Consider the following 27,483-nt stretch of genomic DNA (forward strand, 5'->3'; position numbering starts at 1 on the left):
TTAACTGAGTAGCACTCAATTTTGCAATTGAATCCAACTTTCTCCATTGACATTTGTTTGTTGGAAGATAGCTGGGAAGGTCACAAATGGAGATCAGATGCTGCATTTGTAAATATATGCTGGTTACCAAGTGGCCAAATTTTTATTGTGTGACCATGGAGACGTTATGATGGTTGTAAGTCACTTTTTCAGTACCGTTGTAATTTGCTTCTCATGTTACCTACACAAATGGGCAATTGGAGGAACACAATATTTCAGAACCTTTATGATGTATTGATTAAAATATAATTATTAAAAGTCAATATTATATTTGTACCTTGCCCATTTTCTGATTCATGGGAAGGTCACATAGGTTCAATTATTATTTTAATAAATCGTAAAGAGTTTGAGAGCTTCTGCTGTAGGCTGATTATTTGAAAGCTAAAAGACAACTTTTATTTAAAAGACAACTATTTGGCTGGTTAAGCTACTCATATGTTTCTAGGCATCATGGAGGAAAAAAACTCTATGTCCTGAAAGCCTAATTATGTTAATCAACAAACTTTATGTCTGTCTGTCTACTAGATCGGTCTCTCTCTCTCTTGCTATCTCTAAAGAAAGCTTCCTGCCTGCCAGCCAGCTGGCCAGCCAGCCAGCCAGCCAACTAGCTAGCCAGCCCATCCGTCTGTCCATCCATCCATCCATCCATCCATCCATCTCCTCCTATCTATCTATCTATCTATCTATCTATCTATCTATCTATCTATCTATCTATCTATCCATCCATCCATCCATCCATTCATCATCCATCCATGTCTGTCTGTCTGTCTGTCTGTCTGTCTGTCTGTCTGTCTATCATCTATCTATCTATCTATCTATCTATCTATCTATCTATCTATCTATCTATCTATCTATCTATCTTATCTATCTATCATCAGGTATCAGCTATCTATCTTTCTACCAGTAGCTAGCTAGCTATTTTTATGTGCCTGTCCACACAATTTTATATAGAGATGAAATTTGGCAAACTAATACATGCACAATAATATCTGAAAGGGGGGGTGGGAAGAAATGATTGTTTGAGGTTGTCCTCCTCCATAAAGTAAGTAAAAAAAAAATCTTTGCTACTTGCCCCAAGCTTTATTTGTTGGCATATTTCAACATTGATCTTTTCATCGCTGGGTTTAATTAAGCCTGACTCATCAGAGTGATGCCAGATCATCTTAGATCCCAGGTTCACTTTCCCAACACACTTGAAGAAAACACCATTCTTGGATATTAGCCAGTTCCCCTTCAGTTTAGAACAGCCTCCCTTAAGAACACATCAATCACCAAAGATTCAGCAAAACTTTTTTTTTGGGGGGGGGTACGGGACACCTTTATGTTTTAATTTTTCTTTCCTTTCAGCTCAGACTGAATGGAATGATTATAGAAAACTTTGTCTCCACCTCCCCTGCCTATATTACAGCCAATAAAATACCTTCAGCCGCCTGAGAAGTGTTTGAGAGTTTCCTGTGCAGAAAGCATCTGCTGTCTTATGCATTAAATTCCTTTTTTTACTATGTTGCAAAATAGTTTTGTCTCCCTCTTCCTTTTGGCTTTCTATTTTCTCTCTCTCTCTCTCTTTTTCTCAATTGATAGTACATTTGGCCTCATTAAATATTTTCACAAAAGACCAGAAGGAGCTAGTTCCAGTCCATTATATGAGTGATAAACTGTTTTTAAAACATGGCCTAATTAAATAATTACTCAATAGACCACAGCTATTCTGATCTGTCATGTAGCTAATGTGCAGTTTCCCAAAAACGAGCTAATTAAAGTAATTACCCAATAGAGCTCAATGACTCTAAACAAGCCATTTCTTCTGGCTGGCTACTAAGTACCTGGTTGGGAGTTTCAAAGAATCTTCCAAGCAGATGAGATTATTTGTAAGTAAACTATTTGATCTCAGGGTAAATAATGGTTTTAAGCCTTCTTAACATTTTTACACCAACAATGCTCTATTGGTTTTAACTGAGATTTTTCTTGTTTACAAAATCTGGACCTGTGGGGAAATATACACATATGCACAGTTGTTCAAATGCTATTTAAAACTAGAGTTTAAAATCCATTACTCTCTTCCACAGATACACCCACTGTGTTCAGGGGAATGTGCAAGTGAATTCTCAATAGTATAAATGAAGTTCAGTGTAGTATCTAATATGGCAAATAAACAGCCGTTTATGTACCGCCCTCCCTGTCTGGATCCCCTCTTTTTAAATGGAAATAGATGTAAATCCCTGGATATCTTGTAATAAAAACTGTTTAATAGTTGAATGAAGTATGAGCGTCTCCTGCATGCCAAATCTGAGTCAGCAAAAAAATATCTGCCAACATTTGCTATTCCAGTTTCTGATCCCTATTCTTCATCTATTTGAAACCCATCCCAGAAATGTCTGCCTTCTCTGCTTTGTCTCTCTGCTTTGTCACCAAGTGATGGCAATCTGATTGCATATTTACAAGGCACGTTAAGCAATATGATTAGGTAAATCCTTTGACCTTGCTGCCTTCTCCTCTCTGAAATGTCACTTAGCTGGTGGGAAACCATTCACCAAAAAGAGCTCTTGTTACTTTTGTCCAAAAGACACCAGCAGCATCTGGCCATCTGTAATGGAAAGTGTGTAGGACCTTGGAGGATGAGAGACAGAGATTCTGCCTTGGATAGGATTAGGCACTCACAGTTATTTAATGGTCATAAAAAAAAACACCTTAGGAAGGATCTGCCCTAATTGATCTGCCTTACTCAAGTGGTAGTGAGTAGTTTATAGTTCCAGACCTGCAGAATTATGTTATTGTAGCCTTAGGATAACATAGATTTTGCAGATTAGACAGATTAGACAGATTAACAGAGTTGGAAAGGACCTTGTATGTCATCTAGTCCAACCCTCCTGCCCAAGCAGAAGACCCTATACCATTTCTGACAAATGCCCGTCCAGTCTTTTCTTGAAAGCTTTCAGTACTGAAGCTCCCACAACTTCTGAAGGCAAGCTGTTTCATTGGTTGATTGTTCTCACTATCAGAAAAATTATCCATTTATCAGTTTCCGTTCATTATTCCTTGTCTGGCCTTCAGGTGCCTTGGAACATAGCTTGACCCCCTCCTCTCTGTGGCAGCCCCTCAAATATTGGAACACTGATATCATGCACATCTAGTTGTGCTTCCTGTCTGGTCTACCTAGAAGAGCTGACATCAATCTTGTAAGTCTGAAGACACAGACTTCCCTACCAAACTTTCAACTCTCTTTTCCAGTTAGGGTGAGCCTGTCAGATCTGCCATTACATTGCTTCAGCCCTGCTTTGCTTTGATGGCATCCTGACCTAAAGGGTGGGAGGGGGGAGTAAGGTAACATAGGGAGGAGGGATGACCGGAACCAGAGGTTCCAGCCCAGTACAGAAGAAGCACCAAACTTTAGGACTGTTACCAAAACACCTAATTTAAATACCTGATCTGTCCCCCCTCGCCTCCGTCCGAGCGATGGCTTAATTATCCGGCACTATCAGCTCTGGCAGCAAACTAGTGAGCATCTGCCAAGTGATTCTGTTATCTTCCTTGATGCCGATGAGTCACCAGGAACAAAGAGTACCTCAGCACTTAGTTAAGCAGTTGATTTTGCCTGCTACGAAGAGGCATAGCAGCCCTCACTGGTTTTATATCCTGTGGGGTGTGGCTCCATGACTCAGCACTTCCTAGGTCTGCCCCACCCCTGCTTCTGTTGTTCCTGCCTCTCCTGCCTATGAAACCTAGGGTCCATCCAGGCCTGATTGCCATCAGCTGGGTCCGGAGGTGTGGCCTGGGGGGGAAGAGTCAGGGGACGGAGGCCTCATTATCTCCTCCACCTGGCCTGCCTCTGGCTCCTGGAGCTGAGCCAGGGAAGCTGGTGCTCCCGAGGTAAGTCCTGATGGCCCTTCCCCTCACTTTCCAAGTCACTTTCTGGCAGGGAGCCCAGCTCGGGGGGCGCAGACACATTTACATTGGACATTTACAGAGGAGGAAGGCCCAGGAGAAGGGAAGGGAAAAGCACTGGGTTTACATGGGAATATTCAGGTCTGGCTTTGCTTATGCTATAACCAGAGGTGGGCTGCTGCTGGTTCAGACCGGTTTGGGAAAATCGGCTCTAACCTATCCTATATTGCCATGTTTTTGGAGCTGCGCACATGCGCAGAAGGCATGCACTCACATTTTCGGTACTGGGCAAACCAGTTGTTACATTATGTGACACCCACCTCTGGTTATAACCACTTGGATTTAATAAAAGTAAACTGTTTGCTACAAACGGAATTGAGGATCATTCTTTCCTAAAGGTCAAAGCTGGGATAGGCCTGACAGAGTCATTTCTAAATTTCTTTCCATGACTGTTTTACAAGTGTGAGGTCTTCCTTCTCATTTCCTAGACAGCAACTCTTTCTCCAAAGGTAATATATACATTCCATTACTCCATCACATCACAAGGTCCTACCCCCTGTGCATGTGATATCATGTTGCTTATTTAAAAGGGAGAGGCTTGTATTATCCTGAAACCACACTGACTTCATCCTTGAATGTTTGCTGCATCCATCAGTCATGATCATGATGCAAGGAAGGAGTACAGAAGATACTTCAGAAGATGGCTAGCTGATATATATGGCTTGCCCTGTCTCTCCTACTTTAGGTCATTGGAGAGAACATTTTTAGCACTCTTTCATATCACCACACCTCCCCAAATCACTTGCAACACATTTGTGGAAGAGTAAAGTTAAAAGACATTTATTTCTTTAAATGTCTTTGATTATTTAGGTTACCCTAAACTCCTGTCAAAAATAGTCAAGCCCAAACTGGAATTAGATGTATTTTTATTTATGCTATGAAATATGTTCTATTATTCTCTACTTTTTTATTATTTATTTGCTTCATTTGATTTGTTGCCGCTTTATTCCAAATGACTGTGGGTGACTCATAAGACACCAGACAGTAGGAAAACAATATAATAAGAAGCAATGAACAAGAACACCAAACTAGAGGAGAAGCGAATGAACCAGATGTTTTTTTGTATTTAATATTATAAAGATTAATATTTTACATTTTATGCTTCCAAGCTGCTCAAAAAGAAAAAATGTCATTGGGTGATCAATGTTTGCAATGAAAGAAAGAAAATGCTTGATGAACCCTGGGATTTTTTTTCAAAAAAATCTGATTTGGATTATCAGATTATTCACATAAATGGACCTCAGCCTGAATTTGAATTAAAATCCAGGGATATCAAATTACTCCTTTTTTTTTAGATGCTGAAGAAGCTTCTAAAGATGAAATGCATTTGGCTAATAGCTTCCTATCTCCTATTCCCACTTAAAATATTTGGTGGTTTCATTACAGTTTCTAAAACAAGATTGCCTTATTAACAACATGTTCAAGAAAATGATTTGTAGGTATTTGAAGATCTTGAGTGTTGATTTTTTTTAAAAAAAAATTCTTGTTATTTCGCTTAAAAAAAAATCTTGAATTTTCACATGGACACCTATTAAATTCCTTACTCTGTCCTTTATCTCCCTGATAACTCCCCTTCCATTTTACACTTCATTAAGAAGATTGCTACAGGTAAGGGGGAAAACATAATAAGTTAGTTACGGTCACCACCAGAAAGGATAACATGATTACCAAATATAGATGAGTAAGATTGAAACTTTGGAGAAAAGGAGGAAGATTTAGATGTTGGTTCTTATTTATTAACTGTCAGAAAGCATATGAACCCTCATAATCGCTTTTTCTCTTATATATATATATGTAGGTCTTTGGTTATTCGGGTTTTCTCCCGCGTAAAATTGGAAGTGTCTTGGCGACGTTTTACGCGGGAGAAAACCCAAATAACCAAAGACCTACATACAAACACCCGCGAAAACCTCAGAAAACATATATATATATATATATTATTATATATATATATATATATATATATATATATATATATATATATATATATATATATATTGAGAGAGAGAGAGAGAGGGAGGGAGAGAGAGAGAGGGGGGGGGTCTTTGGTTATTCTTGCTGATTCTGTTTGTGGTGCCTTTTATCTTTTAGCAAGATCCTCCACAAACATAACATCAAGTCAGTATTCTGCACAAACTGAAAAATATCCACCATCCTAAGAAACCCCAAAGACAAAATTGAGTTAGAAAATCAAGGAGTAAATGAAATCCCATGCACTGCCTGCAGCACCACATACATCGGACAAACCAACAGAAGAATAAGTGCACGCATTGAAGAACTCAGTCAGAAAAGAGGAACCAACTTCTTCCCTGGTCCAACACCTTAAAGCCACAGGACATAAAATTGACTTTAAAAATACCAGAACTATCGCCAAAACGGAACACTTTAACAACAGAATAATCAGAGAAGCCATCGAGATAGAAAAACGCCCACACAGCATGAATAAACGAGATGATACCCCCTGCCTACCAGCCATTTGGAAACCCGCCCTTATCAACAAACGAGTCCCTAACATGAAGAATGATGCAAGACCCACATTCAGAGCGCCACACAGCATGTCACCACCACACATCCACGCGGAAAGCAGACTCAAACCTACACCGATGATGAAGCACGACCTTGGACCAGAAGCCAGACCGCAGCTGCATCATTAGCCATTTCAAACCGCTCTAATCCATACATGCAGCAGACTGACACCCACCATGAAGATGTAGCATGACCACGAATGCAAAACCAAACAACAGCAATGCACCCCACCAACTCAAATTCCCCTGCAACTCAGACTAACCTGACCGCAACCAAGCCCCCCCAAACAGAACACCCCCCCATCCAATCAGAGCACAGCCAACCCCACCATCCAATCAGAACACAGCCAAACCCCCAACCAATCAGTTCAACCCCGCACTAGCAGTTAAAAGGAAGAAACAGATGCGATCACACATTTCTCCTAGAAGCACGAAGCTGTAAACACCAGCCTGAAGATGATGAATGAGACTTCGTTGAAACGTCGCCAAGACACTTCCAATTTTATGCGGGAGAAAACCTGAATAACCAAAGACCTACATACAAACACTCGTGAAAACCTCAGAATGAATATATGTATATATATATATATATATATATATATATATATATATATATATATATATATATATGTGTGTGTGTGTGTGTAGGTCTTTGGTTCTTCGGGTTTTCTCCCACGTAAAATTGGAAGTGTCTTGGTGACGTTTCGACAAAGTCTCATTCGTCATCTTCAGGCTTCAGCTTCGTGCTTCTGGGAGCAATGTGTGATTACAGCTGTTTCTTCCTTTTTAACTGCTAGTGGGGGTTTGAACTGATTGGGTGGGAGCTTGGCTGTGCTCTAATTGGATGGGGTTTTTTTGTGCTCTGATTGGCTGGGGGTGTGTCCTGTTTGGGTGGGGGCTTGGTTGTGCTCAGATTAGTCTGAGTTGCAGGGGGATTTGAGCTGGTGAGCTGCACTGCTGCTGTTTGGCTTCGTGTTCGTGGTCGTGCTACATCTTCATAGTGGGTGTGAGTCTGCTGCATTTATGGATTGGAGGGGTTTAAATGGCTAATGTTGCAGCTGCGGTCTGGCTTCTGGTCCTTGGTTGTGCTTCCTGATCAGTGTGGGTTTGGGTCTGCTTTCTGGGTGGATGTGTGGTGGTGAAATCCTGTGTGGACCTCGTGAGTGTGGGTCTGGTGTCATTCCTCGTGTTAAGGACTCGTTTGTCAATAAGGGCAGGTTTCCAAATGGCTGGTAGGCGGGAGGTATCATCTCATTTGTTCATGCTGTGTGGGCATTTTTCTATCTCGATGGCTTCTCTGATTATTCTGTTCTTAAAATGTTCAATTTTGGCGATAGTTCTGGTCTTTTTAAAGTCAATATCGTGTCCTGTGGCTTTTAGGTGTTGGACCAGGGAAGAAGTTGGTTCCTCTTTTTTGACTGAGTTCTTGTGTTCTTCAATGCGTGCACTTATTCTTCTGTTGGTTTGTCCGATGTATGTGGTGGGGCAGGCGGTGTATGGGATTTCATGTACTCCTTGATTTTCTAACTCAATTTTGTCTTTGGGGTTTCTTAGGATGGTGGATATTTTTTGGTTTGTGCAGAATGCTGTCTTGATGTTATGTTTGTGGAGGATCTTGCTGATTCTGTCTGTGGTGCCTTTTATATATGGGAGGAGGGCTGTGCCGTTTTCTTGTTCTCTATCTTGGGTTTTAGTGGGGGGTTCTTTTTGGATTAGTTTGGTAATCTTATTTCTCTGGAATCCATTGGATGTTAGTACGTTTGTGAGAGTGTGTAGTTCGGTTTTTAGGTGTTGTTCATCAGCTAAGCATTTTGTCTTGGCTACGGAGTTGATCTGTGCTGGGTGGTGGTGTGAGAGTGCATGCAGATAGTGGTTTGTGTGTGTTTTCTTCTTGTAGATGGTGTGTCCTGGGGAGCCATTGGGTTTCTTGTAGACTAAGACATCTAGGAAGGAAAGTTGGTTGTTAACTTCTGTTTCCATGGTGAACTGTATTTTGGGGTGTAGGCTATTGAGGTGTGTGAGGAAGTTGTCAAGTTTTTCTTTCCCGTGTGGCCAGATTATGAAGGTGTCGTCTACGTATCTGAGCCAGAGTTTGGGTTTGTGATCAGATTTTTCTAGTGCTTGGGTTTCAAAGTGTTCCATGTAGAGGTTGGCAATGACAGGTGAGAGGGGTGATCCCATGGGTGTGCCTTCTATTTGTTTGTATTTTTGTCCGTTATAGATGAAGTATGTGTTGGATAGGCAGTGGTTGGTCAGATCTAGGATGTGCTTGGGGGGGTTATATTTGTTTTGGATAGCTGTCAAGGCTTCTTTGGTTGGCACTTGGGTGAAGAGGGATATGACATCAAAGCTCACGAGTAGGTTGCTGGGCTGTAAGTTTTGTTTCTTTATGATATCTATGAACTGGAATGAGTTTTTTACATGTGAGGTGATGGATTCTGCATAGGGCTGTAGTTGTTTGGCAAGAAATTTGGCTAGGTTTTGTAGAGGTGAGCCTATGGAGCTGACTATGGGTCTGAGTGGGGTTCCTTCTTTGTGTATCTTGGGGAGGCCGTAGAGCTTAGGGCATCTGGATGATTTCTCTCTGGGAATGATTCTTTGTTGGATTTCTTCGCTGATGGGGGAGGCTTTTATTTTGGATCTAGTGGTTTTTTCTAGGTAGGTGGTGGGATCTGTTTTTAGGGGCTTGTATGCAGGGTCTTGGAGTAGGTTGGTTAATTTGGTTTAGTAGTCTGATGTGTTCATAACCACCGTGGTGTTCCCCTTGTATGCTGGTTGGATTATTATGCTGGTGTCTTCTGGGAGCAAGAATTTTACCTTTTACATGGGATTTTACATGGAGAAAATTTTACACGGGATTTTACACGGGAGAAAACCCGAACAAGCAAAGACCCACATACAAACACCTGCGAAAACCTCAGAAAACATATATATATATATATGTTTTCTGAGGTTTTCGCGGGTGTTTGTATGTAGGTCTTTGGTTATTCGGGTTTTCTCCTGCGTAAAATTGGAAGTGTCTTGGCGACATTTCGACGAAGTCTCATTCGTCATCTTCAGGCTAGGTGTTTACAGCTTCGTGCTTCATTGGGAACACAGTAAGATAGATAATCTCTACTGCAATCCTCTCAACAATGATGGGTTGTGTAAAGTCTTCTTTATATCCTGAAAAATGGGGCATCAGATACCATGTAACCATAAATCAGTTGGCCAATCTGTCTAGGAATTCTGGGAACAGTCTTCCTGACATTTCTGGAAGGCATTATATTGGAAGATGATCTACATGTTTAGTCATATCAGGAATATTAACCTAACCTATGTATGAAGTGATGGAAGCATTAACACTGTCAATGAAAGGAAGGATAGCAGCTTGTGTCTAATTCCAAATAGGCTCAACCTAATTGTAACCTATTAAGGCCTTTAGTAAGATTTCTCTGGCTTTTTTTTTTTCCACACTAAGGTAAAGGAGCAGCAAACAAGTAAAAAGGAAAGAAAGTGGGAAATGCCATGACTCATGCCATTCAATTGAGGTTTTGGTCTTCTCATCTGTTTGTTTCAGGTCCACCAATGTCATTAGGTCACCAGCCAATTACCTCTCTTTTTCAAGACTAACAATTCCTTCAGGATCAGAGTCTCTAAAAAAAAGGGTCTCCAATTGGCAATTTTAAGCCTGGAGGACTTCAGCTTCCAGAATTCCCCAGCCAGTCTGTGAGTTGAAGTCCTCCAGGCTTAAAGTTGCCAAGGTTGGAGACCCTTGCTCTAAAAGACTGGCATTCCTCAGAATTCTGCTTTTAAATGTTGATTTTCAATTGCTTTGTGGTAGTTTAAATAGAAGAGCAGGTTGGATTGTTGCTGGTTTCTTTCAAACTATTTTTGCTTCCACTTCAGTTCTCGCCCTAAAAACACCACACACACACACACACACACACACACACACACACACACACACACACATACCCATGTGCTAAAATCCAGGTCCCTAACCTGATGCTTTTTTGGCCATATGGTGGACCAAAGCAGATGTCTTTCTCAGATGTCTCTTGATGCTGTTAACACTGTGGCTTCTTTGGAATTGCCTGACCAAAATCTGTCTATTTTGCCTCCAGATTTCTCTGGGTATTGGAGAGTTGAATCAGACCCACAAGCCACAGGTTTCCTGCTCCCGATGGGGAGATTTTATAGAGCAATTATCACTGATGATAATTGAAGGCAATAGCCACAACACAAAAAAATAAAGCAATCACATAGGTAGAACACATAGGAACAGAATTAGCATCCCCAAACATTTTTATTTCACAAATAAATCTTACACATACCCAGATCTGTATGTCATGATAATCCTGGTTGCCTGAGTCAGCACGCCACTATAAAAAATGCAGTAGACAATCTGCCATCTGCTATTACGCAAAAGATTAAAGATAAGCTTGTGAAAGTTTGGGCATTTGTTTTCACTTAAAACGGAAAAAAGAAATATATACCTGCTACTCCGGTTTGTTTTGGGAGAGGATGGCATGAGAATCTCAATGAATATGAGATCATATGCATCAGATAATTTTTTCTTCTCTTTTCCTCAATTTAATCTTCTTCCATCTCCCTCATCACTTGAAGCACATATCTTGGGACATTAAAACGTTCAAGACTACAGAGCACTGTGATATTCTTTTAAAAAGAGCATGATTCAGTGCTCATCCATGGTATGAGCCATAAGGTAGATGGTTGTCTCAGTGTCACTGGATGGCAGCCAATACCCAAATTCATTATCTCATATATAAGATCCACAATCAGAATTCAAATCTACCCAAAACACCCCTATTATGCTTTCTATATATGTGGAAATCAGGGTTATTTTAATCAAGATTAAAATCTTGATCAAGATAGGGTCAAATATAACTCAGGGTGTAAGCTGTTTCCCAATGTTTGGGCTGCCATTAAGAAGGTCTACTGCTGGGCTCTTATTGTCTTGGTCTGTTGTAGGATGGTCGTCCTAAACCTCTTCTCTCAAATTGATCAGACAAGACAGATGGATTCAGGCTTGTCTAAATGAAAGCAGAATTATTATAATTATAGAATGATAATTATAGAATTATATTATTAAAAGTCCATATTATAAGGACATTGTATTAGACCCCAACACAGTAACTGCAGCGCTAAAGTTCCAATCCTGAAACCCTGCCAGTAGCATACATTTTGAATCAGCTGCAGTTTCCCGTCTGGCTTACAAAGTGTGTTTTACAATGGTTTACATGGGGAAATAAAAAGGAATAAGAAGATCCCAGTGCAAAAAACAGGCTGCAACTAGCATATTAGCTGAAGGTGGGCAAATGATCTATGGCCACAATCTCTATCTGCTGCTCAGACTGGAACTGTGAGTCCAGGAGAACACTCAAGTCATCAACCTGCTCTTTCAGAGAGAAAGTATTATTGCGTCCAGACCTAACCATGGAATTGAGACAACGAAAGGTTTATCTATATGACCTACGGTGGCGCAGTGGTTAGAGTGCAGTATTGAAGGCTACTTCTGCTGACTGTCAGCTGCCATCAATTTAGCAGTTCAAATCTCACCAGGCTCAAGATTGATTCAGCCTTCCATCCTTCTGAGGACCCAAATCGTTGATTCTGTAAACTGCTTAGAGAGTGCTGTAAAGCACTGTGAAGTATTATATAAATCTAAGTACTATTGCTATGTGTAGCATCTCTTTCTTATGGAGATTCAGTTTAAGCTTGTTTTGTCCCATTCAGTTCCTCCAAAACTCCATACCATGAAAAAAGGACTTTTTATGGTGTCTGCAATATGGCCTGGAGCCAGAATGTATAGCCAGAAGCATTATCAATATTCTGATTATTCTTTTATCAAACTAACTGGAATATATTTCCAGTTGTTTTCGCAGAAATGATAAATAATATGAAGGGAAAGAGCTGTTTTCTTCTTGTCAACCAAACTGGAATATAATGAAGGGAACAATAGGACAGGAACAGTAGGCACTATTGTGCTCTTATACACGCCCCTTATAGTCCTCTTAGGAATGGGGTGAGGTCAATAGTAGACAGTTTTTGTTGAAGATTGATAAATAACATGAAGGGAAAGAGCTGTTCTCTTCTTGTCAACCAAACTGGAATAACTTCAGCTTTTTCAGCTTTCATTCCTCCATGACCACCAACTATAACTCTTCACTGAAGAAAAACTAGAACCATTGTAATATGGTGTCCTTGATCACCAACCCTTGGAGTAGATTCAGAAGCTCAACAGTAAGGCAAATCTTTCAAAAATATTTATTTTTTATTTTATTTTGTCACAACAGTATAGGCAAACATTGATATAAAACACCAACACATCATAAAAACATATATATAAGCAAAAGTATGCAACAACTATATTAATTTGATATAATGAAAGGGAACAATAGGACAGGAACGGTAGGCACTTTTGTGCTCTTATGCATGCCCCTTATAGTCCTCTTAGGAATGGGGTGAGGTCAATAGTAGACAGTTTTTGGTTGAAGTTTTTGGGATTTTGAGAAGAGACTACAGAGTCAGGTAGTGAGTTCCAAGCGTTAACAACTCTGTTACAGAAGTCATATTTTCTGCAATCAAGGCTGAAGCCGTTAACATTAAGTTTGAATCTATTGTTTGCTCTTGTATTATTGCGATTGAAGCTGAAGTAGTCTTTTACAGGAAGGATATTGCAATAGATGATTCTGTGTGTTTAACAAAGGTCTTGTCAGAGTCCGCGGAGTTCTAAGTTTTCTAATCCCAGGATTTCAAATCTGGTGGTATAAGGTATTTTGTTGTTTTCAGAGGAGCGGAGAACTCTTCTTGTAAAATATTTTTGAATGCGTTCAATTGTATTAATGTCAGAGATGTGGTATGGGTTCCAGACAGGTGACCTGTATTCAAGAATAGGTCTAGCAAATGTTTTATGTGCTCTGGTTAGTAGTGTAGAGTTTTTGGAAAAGAAGCTGCGTAAAATTAAGTTTACAACTCTTAGAGCCTTTTTTGCGATGTAGTTGCAGTGGGCTTTGGCACTTAGATCATTTGATATGAAAAATCCAAGGTCTTTAACAGGGTGGGGGTCATCTGTAAGGTAATGTCCATCAAGCTTCTACTTGATATATACTTCAGATATATATCTGAATATACTTCAGTTTGCAAGGGATTGTTTATAAAAGGGTTCTAGCTGCATGTCCTGGCAGAGACAGTTGGGAGTGCCTTTCACATAAGGGTTGACGCATATGTATCTGCTTCAATATGAGCTCCTTTACATCCTCTTTTGAACGATGGCAACTTGCATTACCAAGTCAATGTCTTTAGTTGATGTCTCTCCTTTTCTTAGAAGCAGGAATTATATACAACAGATGTCCTCTGTTATTTTTTCTCCACCACAGACTGAAGATCGAATTGTCCCCTCTCTCATGTGTCCTAGTGTCAAAGGCACCTTTTTAATCTCAACATCAGAATATCAGAAGGTCTGAGATACCTCCAGATTGTTTATTAAAAATAATTGTATCCCATGGACTCTATAAATAAAATCCAAAACTTTCCTCCATCTGTTTGATGGTTTATGATCAGAAGAGTCCACAAGTTCTTGTGGTTTTTGTCAGGATGGCAACTGTGGCATCATGCCACCAGCTCTGCCACTTTTTATACTGTATGTGCGGGGATGTCACAGCATATGCAAAAAAAAAACAAAAAAACACAGCAGGACTTGTCCTATGTCACTGCAATACTTTCATCAGTCTGATTTACTTTGATCTTGCAAATGTCTCTACTTCTGGTTTTATCAAACTGTGAATACCCAAAGTCATGTGAAGCATTGAAGCATTGTCATGGGGTGTTCCAGATGCTTAAGGTCCATAAATAGCATTAACACGAAGAGATCCCCGTTTGTTAAAGCACTGAAGCAAATCCAATCTTTCAAAGACTGATACAATTCTTTTAAAGGTTGTCTATCCATATATCTTCCCTCTGGAACAACCTGCCTTCCTGGGTGATGTCTGCTCCCAGGTCCTTCTATAGGAGGTTGTCTTGTTTGGGCTGTGGTACCCATGGGGGAGTAACACACAGGAGGTGGCTATTAGATTAATAGCAGACCTCAACTCTCCCTGCTGCCTCCCCACCCATCTTCTAATTCATATTGTTGTACTTTCCTTACTTATATTTATTGTTTCATGTTTTACTATTGCTTTTGCATTTTTTATAATTTTACATCTATTGTTGTAAGAGTATGCCTTACAGCAAATACATTTAATGATAGATAGCTGGATGATAGATAGATAGGTAGATAGATAGATAGATAGATAGATAGATAGATAGATAGATAGATAGATAGATAGATAGATAGATAGATAGAGAATAGACAGACAGACAGATGATGTTATACATAAGTAAAAAAGATGATGAGACTCTAGAAAGAGTACAGAGAAGAACAACAAAGATAATTAGAGAATTGGAGGCTAAAACATAAACAACTTGGGTATGTCTAGTTTAATGAAAAGAAGAATGACGTGTGACATGATAGCAGTGTTCCAATATTTGAGGGGCTGCTACGAAGAAGAGGGGGTCTATTTTGCAAAGCACCACAATGCAAGACAAGAAGCAATGGATGGAAAGTAATCAAGGATAGAAGCAACCTAGAACTAAGGAGAAATTTCCTAACAGTGAGAACAATTAACCACTGGAACGGCTTGCCTTCAGAAGCTGTAGGTGCTCCATCACTGGAGGCTTTTAAGAAGAAACTGGAGAGTCACTTATCTGGAATGGCATAGGATCTCCTGCTTGTACAGAGGAAGACTTCCAACTCTTATTCTGTAAATACCAATAAATATGTTCCTGCAGTCTCTCTGGATTCCTGGCAATCTAGCATAAATGCTGTACTTGCATATACAGAGCCAGCTGGGCCCAAGCAGCCATCAGTGATTTGCATATCCATAGTGGACAGCCCCATGTGGCCTGATCTAATAAAATTGCCTTATGAAGAGAAGTTTGGCAGAAGGGAAAAAAATACCATGATATTTGCTTCCTCGGTTGTAAATCAGAATTAGAAGGTTACAAGTAGTCCTTGATTTAGGAACCTGCCCATTATTGTTGCAAGTCCTGATGGTTGCTAAACAGGTTACCCATGTGACTGACCCGATTTAATGACCTTTCTTGGAGCAGTCATTAACCGCTGTGGTTGTTAAATGAATCCATTGTTTACTACTGTATGTGATCAGTTTTCCCAAAAACTAGAAGAAAATGCCAAATTTAGGCAAAAATATTGCAAAAATTTAATTATTTTAATTTTATTTATTAGAATTTGTCAAACAAAGATGACAGCAAGAATAAAAGAATAAAAATACAATGACAGGGACGATCGGAACTTATGCACGCCTCCTCAACTGACCACTTAAGTATGATGTAAGGTCCACAGAAATCAATGTGTGACTGAAACTGCGAAAATTTGTAGCTGAAACAACTGAATCAGGTAGAGCATTTGACAACAGAAATCATACTTTTTACAGTCAAGTTTAGAAGGATTTACATTGAGTTTAAAACAGTTGTTAGCATGCATATTATTGAGATTAAAACAAAAAAAGTCATGTACAGGTAAAACATTAGTACTATAATTTTGTATGCAATACCTAGGACTGACCGCAAGCCTAGTAGCATAGGGAATTCTGTTGTGTACAGAAGAGTGTAAGACTTTTTTCGTGAAATACTTCCGAACCCGCTAAATTGTACTGATGTCAGATATATGGTGGGGATTCCAAACAGTTGAACGATACTCTTAAGATTGGTCTAGGATAAGTTATATAAGCTCTAATTAGCAATACAATGTTTCCAGCAAAAAAAAAAAAGCTCAAAATTAAATTTACAACTTTTAATGCTTTTTTAGCAACTGTTGTTGCAGAGAACTTTAGTGCATAGATCATCAGAGATAAGTTACCTAGGTCCTTGACATGTGGCTCATGTGGCTGCAGGATACTACAATAACCATAAATGTAGGCTGGTTGGTGCAGGCTGGTTGGTTGGTTGGCAATAACCATAAATGCAGGCTGATATGCTGGGAGGATGGGGAGTGGCCAGCAGAGCTTTGCAACCAGGTTATCATAACTTCAAATAGTCACTAAGCAACAAGTCATAAGTCAAGGAGTATCTGTAACCATATCCTATTTGTAGAGTTTTTTGTTTGTTTGTTTTCTTGGCCAACAGATACAAGGGAACCATCTAGCAATATTATTTATCGTATTCCACAGTGGCAATAGTTAATCAAAGAGAGCAAAATGGTTTCAGAAATTGTTCTTAGGGTCGGCAACCAAGCAATATCAGACTATCAACAGATAGCAGGGTTAAGAGTCGGAGAAGAATCTAAAGATCAGAATCTGGACAAGAAAAAATTAACTGCAACTAATCTGTTAGCACATGATATCGCAGCTCCAATCTGTTCAAACCATGGGAGTCTTTTTGCTCATACTTCAGGATTAGATTTGAGCTTTATTTTTATATTTTTTGTATCCTTTGTGGATTAATTTTTATTTCTTCTCACAAATCATTTCCTGTAGCTATTCATTATTTATCAATTCCAAGTGCCATTGATCTAAACACTGACTAGTTCAGATGTTATTTTTATTGTAGTGTTAATATTAATGTTGTTTGCTCAGCTCCCACATGGCTGCATTTCCACAGTGGTGCTAATTGCAAGATTTGAAACTAATTAGCCTTCCTTTTAAACTCTGAAACCTTTAAATCCCTGCTGTAGATTTTGAAAGAAGGTTTCTCACTGTTTTGTTTTTTTTTAAATCAATGATTTGGAAGATTTCAGTACATTATTAGCTTTTCTTTTCTTTTCTTTTCACTTAATACTGTCCCTGACACAAAATCCAATGCTAAATGCTAAAAAAAAAAAAAAAAAGATATTTTGCTGAAAGGAACATTTGTTACAGCCAAATTATATTGCTTCCTTTTCTTCCTAAACAAGAAAATGTGTGATCACATGCAATCTGACACACTTTGTGCTTGCAGAATGCTCGCTTTTCAAATCAGCTGATCTATCCAGCAATCATTTAAGTGATATGTACTTAGCAAATGTAAACTATCAATATCATGTGTTTGATTGTGGGCTGCAACAGCTTTTTCACGGAACTGTTGAGGCTTGAATGTGTACATAGCATGGATGTAAAGACTGTAGTCTGTCAAAAATAAAAGTCTAGATACAGTCTACACTTATGTGTACCATAAACTCACAGTTCCTTGTAATTCTTTTTTATAGTTCCTAGTAAATACCATTTCCTATGTAAACTAATCCAACTGTTATTAACTTATCAATCTTTTCCATAAATAAAACAGATGTTAATGGCTTCTCTCCAAAAGGACCGACCATATTCTTACAACTTTATACCAATAAATAAATAGCTTTGGATTAAGATAGATTTTTGACTTGATTAGCTGATTCCCTTCATTTGTCACTATGTTATGTTTTCTCTTTGTTCTCATTTCAGCTGCCCTTTATTTTTATGGGTTTATTTTATTGATGTGTTGTTATCTGCTCTGGATTTATTTGGTGACATATATTTACGACAGTGGTTAACTTTGCATTCATTTTATTGTCACAGTTCCCTTGAGCACATTTTTGTGCAAAGCTGGATTGAATAAATAAACAGATGGACCTTAATAGGTGTGATCTGATATAAGGCAATTTCCTGTCCCCTAAGTGCGCCAGTGTCCTATATAGTAAATTCTGTGAGGTTGGATACAGATTGGAATATTATCTTTTTCCTCCCAAGATAGTTTATTAGGAGGGAGGGAGAGCGGGAAGGAGGGAGGGAGGAGGAGGAGAAGGAAGGGAGGGAGGGAGGAAGGAAGGAAGGAAGGAAGGAAGGAAGGAAGGAAGGAAGGAAGGAAGGAAGGAAGGAAGGAAGGAAGATCAATAGGTGTCAAAAATATTCTTAAGTTTATGTCATTCACTCTGTGTTTTGGAAACATGATAAAGTATCTTTTGAAAACCTAGGAAATATGCTCCAAGATGACACAGAGTGCATCTAATCCCCTCTCTTGCAGCCATTGTGAAACATCTTCATCAAAGCCAAAATGGATAAAGAAAAATTACATCTAATTTTGTTTCCTGGCCTATTTTGCCTTCCTGGCACACTCAGAGATTCTCTCTGAAAATGATGTTAATATTTTGAGTGTAAAAAGTTGTTTTCAAACAGTGTTCATAGATTTTCAATAAAAAGATATTTTCCTGCTGAACTTGCTTCCTATAGTAAGCCCTTTCAAACATAAAGAAATATCCAAGGAGATACCTATTGGTTTTCCACTTGGCAAAAGGGATAAAGGTACTTACGGGACTGCCTGCTGTTACCTTTTGCCTCCCACCGACCCGTACGCTCACACAGAGAGGGCCTTCTCAGGGTGCCGTCCACCAAGTAATGTCAGTTGGCGGCCCCCAGGGGAAAGGCCTTCTCTGTTGGAGCTCCTACGCTTTGGAATGAACTTCCCCCTGGTTTACGTCAAGTGCCTGATCTTCGGACTTTTTGCCGTGATCTGAAAATGCACCTATTTATTCAAGCGGGACTGGATTAAAATTTTAGTGGGGTTATTTATATTTTTAGATTTTAAATTGTTTTAAATTTTTCGGCCACATCATAATATGTTTCTTTTTAAATTTCTTTTAATTTGTATACAGTGTATTTTTACTTGGCTGTACACCACCCTGAGTCCTTCGGGAGAAGGGCGGTATAAAAATCGAAATAAATAAATAAATAAATAAATAAATAAATAAAATAAATAAAAGATGGCAAGTCTTTTCTAAACCCATGTCCAATTTAATAATTTTGAATTCACAGGTAGTCCTTGACTTACAACAGTTCATTCAGTGACCGTTTGAAGCTACAAAGGCACTGAAAAAATGACTAATGACAATTTTTCATACTTATGACCATTGCAGCATCCCCTTGGTCACGAGACCAAATTTTGGATGCTTGGCAATTGACTCATCCTTAGGATGGTTGCAATGTCCTGGGGCCATGTAATCACCTTTTGCAATCTTCTGACAAACAACATCAATGGGGAAGCTCAATTCATTTAACAACTGTGTTACTAACTTAACAACTGCAATGATTCACTTAATAACAATGACAAGAAAGGTCATAAAATGGAGCAAAGTTCACTTAACAACTGTCTCATTTAGCAACAGAAATGCTGGGGTCAGTTGTAGTCATAAGTTGAGGACTACTTGTATTTTGCCTTTTATGTGTTTGCACAATTTCTATCAAAGTACCCTTCAAATCATGAATTTAAAATTTATTCTTCCATTTCTGGCCTAGAATATCCAGAATAACAAATAACTAGCACTGTATGAACCCTGAACAGATTTCCCCCAGCCCTCATTTCTGGTATTCCAAGTAGGAAAACATTTCAGTCAGGTTAAAAATAACAGATTTCCCAAACATCATCTGTTACCCAATAATCCAAGTTCTAAATGGAGCATTACTTTTGGCCTTTGAATGGAGAGCACAATTAACAGTGAACCTGTAATTAATAAGATGTATTAAATGTAAATTTTGTCAATGTCAGCTTTTCTTAAAAAAAGGAAAAAGTAACTCTTTTTGTATGAAACTTTTTAAAACACATGCCTTTTTTTAAGGAAACCATGTCATGAGTGTTTTGGTTTTGCCTCTGTATGCATAAATTTTTGACTAGAGGAAGACGGATAATAGCAGAGCTGTTAAATTCAAGCTATGGATACAGCAAGATTTGACAGATCTTACAAATCTGTTTTAATAGAAGTCAGTGGTAAATTATGTTGTGTTTCCTCTTAAACATGAGAACCACTATCTTTGATAGTTAGTAATCAAGAGTTTGTTCATTTTTATCAAGTAGTCTATAGAATGAAACCATTAAATCATATCATTTTCAAATCACTTACGTAATGACATACTTATTTTCAGAATTATGTTTTCCCAAGTCATTTAAGCATCTCACTTAAAAGGGATAAAGGTACTTACGGGACTGCCTGCTGTTATCTTTTGCCTCCCACCGACCCGTACGCTCACACAGAGAGGGCCTTCTCAGGGTGCCGTCCACCAAGTAATGTCAGTTGGCGGCCCCCAGGGGAAGGGCCTTCTCTGTTGGAGCTCCTACGCTTTGGAATGAACTTCCCCCTGGTTTACGTCAAGTGCCTGATCTTCGGACTTTTTGCCGTGAGCTGAAAACGCACCTATTTATCCAAGCGGGACTGGATTAAAATTTTAGTGGGGTTATTTATATTTTTAGATTTTAAATTGTTTTAAATTTTTCGGCCACATCATAATATGTTTCCTTTTAAATTTCTTTTAATTTGTATACAGTGTATTTTTACTTGGCTGTACACCACCCTGAGTCCTTCGGGAGAAGGGCGGTATAAAAATCGAAATAAATAAATAAATAAATAAATAAATAAATAAAATAAAATAAATAAAAGATGCCAAGTCTTTTCTAAACCCATGTCCAATTTAATAATTTTGAATTCACAGGTAGTCCTTGACTTACAACAGTTCATTCAGTGACCGTTTGAAGCTACAAAGGCACTGAAAAAATGACTAATGACAATTTTTCATACTTATGACCATTGCAGCATCCCCTTGGTCACGAGACCAAATTTTGGATGCTTGGCAATTGACTCATCCTTAGGATGGTTGCAATGTCCTGGGGCCATGTAATCACCTTTTGCAATCTTCTGACAAACAACATCAATGGGGAAGCTCAATTCATTTAACAACTGTGTTACTAACTTAACAACTGCAATGATTCACTTAATAACAATGACAAGAAAGGTCATAAAATGGAGCAAAGTTCACTTAACAACTGTCTCATTTAGCAACAGAAATGCTGGGGTCAGTTGTGGTCATAAGTTGAGGACTACTTGTATTTTGCCTTTTATGTGTTTGCACAATTTCTATCAAAGTACCCTTCAAATCATGAATTTAAAATTTATTCTTCCATTTCTGGCCTAGAATATCCAGAATAACAAATAACTAGCACTGTATGAACCCTGAACAGATTTCCCCCAGCCCTCATTTCTGGTATTCCAAGTAGGAATACATTTCAGTCAGGTTAAAAATAACAGATTTCCCAAACATCATCTGTTACCCAATAATCCAAGTTCTAAATGGAGCATTACTTTTGGCCTTTGAATGGAGAGCACAATTAACAGTGAACCTGTAATTAATAAGATGTATTAAATGTAAATTTTGTCAATGTCAGCTTTTCTTAAAAAAAGGAAAAAGTAACTCTTTTTGTATGAAACTTTTTAAAACACATGCCTTTTTTTAAGGAAACCATGTCATGAGTGTTTTGGTTTTGCCTCTGTATGCATAAATTTTTGACTAAAGGAAGACGGATAATAGCAGAGCTGTTAAATTCAAGCTATGGATACAGCAAGATTTGACAGATCTTACAAATCTGTTTTAATAGAAGTCAGTGGTAAATTATGTTGTGTTTCCTCTTAAACATGAGAACCACTATCTTTGATAGTTAGTAATCAAGAGTTTGTTCATTTTTATCAAGTAGTCTATAGAATGAAACCATTAAATCATATCATTTTCAAATCACTTACGTAATGACATACTTATTTTCAGAATTATGTTCTCCCAAGTCATTTAAGCATCTCACTTAAAACAGATTAATTTACAGGGCCACATTTAACAAAACAAAACAACACTACAACAGAGCTGGAAGGGACCTTGGAGGTCTTCTAGTCCAACCCCCTGCTCAGGCAGGAAACCTTATACCATTTCCGACAAATGGTTGTCCAATCTCTTCTTAAAAACTTCCACTGTTGGAGCATTCATGACCTCTGGACCTCTGTTCCACTAACTTATTTTTCTTTTAATTCAAAGGATTCTTAAAGCAAATATAAAACTAAAACCATAAGATTTTCTTTTAGTTATCTTGAATAAAGAACTTGGGGGTGGGGGGGAATGGAACTTTTTTATCATATATGTTGACTGTGGCAAGAATCCTATATGAGCAAGTATGAAAAAAACATGTTAATTCCACAATAGAAGAATGGAAAAGGTAATGAAGTTGACAGAGATGGCAAAACTAACTCCTTTAATTAAAAGAAAACTTCTGTTTCCACATGAAAACTGCTTATGGATTTTATGCTAGAAACATTAAAAATTAAACTTTGATTTCAGGTTTTCATGATTCATGATTTTGTTTTAATAGAAATGGATAGTACTAAATATGTAAGGCAAAAAAAAACAACCTGAAGTTGTAACTGTATTTGGTATTCTGCTGTGCCAAAAAAAAGTTGGAAATTACTCATTTTTGTCCTTTCCTTTTTAGCTTGCATTCTTTTCTTCTTCTTTATTTTTCCCTATTTCTTCATCAGCTATGTTTCTATTTGCATTTTATACTGTAATAAACTTTTTAAAAGACAGCTCAATTTATAAATTCAAATAAAGCTGCATTATTTTAAAAAATGAGAACATATGGACAAATACGACATCATCTATCCCAGGGGTTTCCAACCTCGGTCCCTTTAAGAGTTGTGGACTTCAACTGCCAGAGTCCCTCAGCCAGCAAAGCTGGCTGAGGAACTCTGGGAGTTGAAGTCCACAAGTCTTAAAGGGACCAAGATTGGAGACCCCGATCTATCCAATTAAAGAAGGGCCTGACAGAACATGAACAATCTGAATGAAAAACAGAGTGGGGGGAGGGGGAGAACATGTGACCGGGTGTGATATTTCAAAATGTGAGTATGGTCCACAAAGCCTTTTCAGTCACGATTGTAATCAGTTAAGCTTCAGGGTATAGTATGAATGGAATTTTTTTCAATAGATCTTAAGGAGGCTTCTTAAAAGAGGAAAATTTCTCTCAGCATTCTAAAATTAAGCCATTCATTTAAAATGGTCATCAATTCTTGGAAGGGTGTTCTGAAACAAATTGGCAACTGATGAATATCTTGCAACCCAGCTATTTTTGGACCGGGCCGAATCTTGAATGGTAGGTGTTGCAATTTGCTTAAGTAGTATGATTTTATTTTACAAACCATAATGAATTAAACCTTTCAATTTGTTCACCTTAAATGACAGTGTTTGTTTATTCTGAACCACAAATTAATGCTTTGATGTTAGCAAAGATTACAAGATATTCTGCTCAGATGAAGATGGCTCAGGTTAAGCTGTGAATGAAAGAATAGAATAACAGCAAAATTGGAAGGAGAACTCAATGCTGTGTACACTTGGGACACTAATACACACACTTACACACTCATACGTATATTCTGTATCTCTCTCTCTCTCTCTCTCTCTCTCTCTCTCTCCAGACAGGATAGATAGATAGATAGATAGATAGATAGATAGATAGATAGATAGATAGATAGATAGATAGAGATGATAAATAGTGATAGATAGAGATATAGATATGAATGTATACTGTATGTGTATATATAGATATATGCAATATATCTCTATATATAATACACTATATATATAATTCACAATAAATTAATAAAAGGTGTAAGTTTGATAGTCCTATACAACTCTACCAAGAAAGTGATTCTCTTTAATTGGGATTCAAAAATCCAATAAGTCTTTTATCTTATTCAACCTATCTTTCATGTCTCATACAATAGTTTGTGGTTCAGGATGATGCTTCTGACTTCATCCTGAGTTCTGTACATTTAATAGTCTGTTCCAGAGTTTGACAGCAGCTCACTCCTTGTGCATTTTTTCTCCTTGATGGCTACTTCCAACTGATCAAAATGAAAATGTTTTAAGAAGGAGCTTTTGGCCATCAAAGACATATCTCCACAGTGGCAATATGACCTTCTTTTGAGGTCTGAAATAATCATAGTAATTTGTTACATGTACAGACGTCTTATGGTTTTGTGAACCACCAAGTTTAACACTTACCTTTCATATATCTTTTATATATGGTTGATTGAATAATCAGGTGCCCAGTGTCCTTTCACCTTCACCCGTTCTGCATTTTAAAAAAGCTTTGCCTAATAATACATGGTCAGATATGAATAACCATATATTTAAAAAAACTCCAGCCTTAAAGCTAACCTCAACATTTCTCTAATTAGATCAGATTTAATCCTAAAATCCTAAAGTCAAAAGTTAATTTTTCACCTTATCTTAAAATAAATCTAACAATGGTCTCAAGCAATGTGTGGTTTGTGTATTTAATAGAAGGAATGGTATCTTGCTTTGGGCAAAGATAATGCAACTGCAATGCATTTTTCTTAACATGAGATTCCGTTATTGAAAGGTTGTTACAAATTTGTTTTCTGTATTTCTCAAAACTTTTGAATCTGCTCAGGAATGTGGAAGAAGGGGAAGATCTTAGCACTGTACCTGATATAAAAACCTGACTAGAATATATATTATAACATTGGCACTATGATAGAACATCCTCTACTTCATTTTTTTATATTTTCTAGAAGCACCTGAGATCATGTGACAGAATCCTTACTCTTTATTGGACATTATACTTTTCTGAATAAACATTTCACTATTCACATGGATGGATACAGTCTTAGGAAAATTATCAGGTTCCTTTTTTCTTGCACAATATTTTTGGCATTTAAAACCAATGTTTTTAAATAATATTGTTTAAGTTAAGCACATGGACAAGTGCCATAACATCATATAACACATTACACGTCTTTAAAGCCTATGTTACATTAGTAGAGTTTTATGAAGGTAAAACAGAAACAGGAAGTTTCTGAAAGCATAGAATTTCAGAGAAAGTATAGTGTAAACTTGCTAGATTTCCCATTAAATTGTTTCATTAAGTCAGTTCCACTTGTTGTTGTTGTTCAGTTGTGTACAATTCTCAGAGACTGCCTGGATAAATCAGTGCAGTTTTGTTGGCAAGGTTTTTCAGAATTGGTTTTCCATTGCCTTCTTCTTAGAACTGAGAAAAGGGACTGGCCAAGGTGACCCAGCTGGTTTCATCCCTGAGGAGGGACTATAGCTCACAGTGCCCAGTTTCTAGCCTTATGACTAGCCTTATTACACCAACTTCTAAATAATATTGACTTTGGCTTTAAAAAGTAAGCACAGAAGCTCTGATTTTAGAACTTGTGAGCTTCGAGTAGTTTCAGTATAACATCCCAAAACTTTTTTAAAAAGAGAGAAAAGAAAGAAAAAGAAACCAAATCTGCAAGTGATCTAAAAAAACTAAGGCCATATAATGTTATTTGTTTTAATTACTGGAAAGACTAGCTTTGTCAGGAGAAATAACAAAATAAAGAAGTGTGAGATGACGATGAGACTCACCTCCCAATTATGTGGTGGAGAAAGTTTTCTATTTCATTCTCTTTTCTGTGTTTGGGTGTTGTTTCCACATCTCAAGGGAATGTCTCTATACGGATGCCATCAATAAGTTGAAAAGCAATCCTGAGATGGATTTTAATTCACTGTTTATATTTGGTGCATCTTTCCATAATGAATACAAATTTTCATTTTCTGCAGCATATGCTTTAAAAGTGCTTGTCTAGAGACCCACAAAAGATGATTCATAAGATCTATGAACAAGATCATCTGTCTGCATGTGTATGTCTGGGTGTTTTGAGTGTTAATAGTAGCCACAGGGGATAAAACGATAGCAGGGGGAGAGGGAGAAAGAAATTAACAAGCAGCAATAGAGAGGAATCTCTTCAAGTGTTTTCAGGTTAAAATCAACCGTTCCAGCAAAGCTGTTTTTTTTTGTTTGTTTCTTAATCTAAGTGCTAATATGAATGATAAATGATTGTTGTTGTTCTTGTTCTTGTTTTCTGGGAAAAAGAAAGAAAAGAATATGGGGATTGACTTTGACTGGGAAAATCCAAGGTAATTCAGCGGACTCTCTCCCTTTTCCTTTAGTTCAATTTATTTTGCAATTTAAAACTCTAACATAAATGGTTATATTTATGAAGGAAAAGCATTTGCCAGGAATTCAGACGTGATTAGCCATAACTTTCCCTCCATCCCGCCCTCCCTTCCTCCAGTGGTGGGATTCAAGTAATTTAACAACTGGTTCTCTGCCTTAATGATTTTTTCCAACAACCAGTTTGCCAAACTGCTCAGAAAGTTAACAACCGGTTCTCCCAAAATGGTGCGAACTGGCTGAATCCCATCACTGCCTCACTCCCTCCCTCCTTCCCTCCCTTTCTCCCTTCCTTCCCAGTCTATCTTACAGCCCTGATGTATACAGTATATAACACGGGGAGGATTTTGAGCTGGAGTCTGGATTCCTAGTAGACTTGGTATCAAATTTCAACCCTACCCAAAGTATTTGGTTATATTACCTATGAAAAGGGTTAGAGATAGCTCTGTTATACTTCGTTGGTTCCCAGAGACTCATCTGCTTATAAAGTTAAAAACTGATGAAACCATTTCTGAAGATTTCAATTTATTTCTTTTTTTTTCTGAAACACCTAAGCTTTTCTTTCATTCAGCCAACATGTGTTCTTGATTTTACTTCCTGTTCAAAACTGAGTCATTCTCTAAGCAGACTATTGATTTCCAGGTGTGATTTTCTTGATCCAGTGATCAACTTTTAAGATAGCATTTCTGTAGAGCTTTCACAGTTCAGTTCTGTATAATTTCCTCTAAATTTCCTCTAGGGAGATCAAACTCACGTCGTACATAGCATCATGTGCCGTATCACAACTTTTTCCCTTTGCTAAACTGGGTGTGCGTGTGGCCAGTGTGTGACGCATCTAGTCTGCAGGTGGCAAGTTTGACAGCCCTGCTCTAAATCAATAAACCCAGAATAAACTTTAGTTCTTCACATTTATGGATTTGAATGAAATACTAAAAGCAGAAATACAGTCTGTACTGTATTAAACTGTACTATTATCTGTACTATCAGGGACGCGGTGACTCAGGGGCTAGGACGTTGAGCTTGTCGATCGAAAAGTCCGCAGCTCGGCGGTTCGAATCCCTAGTGCTGCCGTGTAACGGGGTGAGCTCCCATTACTTGTCCCAGCTTCTGCCAACCTAGCAGTTTCAAAAGCACATAA

General features: G+C 38.1%; 1 long non-coding RNA gene across 1 annotated transcript in view; it reads left to right on the forward strand.

The window, feature by feature from the left end:
- The first annotated feature begins 12,591 nt into the window (after positions 1 to 12,591).
- The window catches only part of LOC131198813 (uncharacterized), an 84,654-nt gene continuing 69,762 nt past the window's right edge, over positions 12,592 to 27,483 (forward strand). The window contains exon 1 of the long non-coding RNA XR_009155166.1: positions 12,592 to 12,752. This is a non-coding gene — a long non-coding RNA (uncharacterized LOC131198813). The remainder of the gene's footprint in view (positions 12,753 to 27,483) is intronic.

Source organism: Ahaetulla prasina, chromosome 4 (assembly GCF_028640845.1).
Source record: "Ahaetulla prasina isolate Xishuangbanna chromosome 4, ASM2864084v1, whole genome shotgun sequence".
Taxonomy (NCBI): Eukaryota; Metazoa; Chordata; class Lepidosauria; order Squamata; family Colubridae; genus Ahaetulla; species Ahaetulla prasina.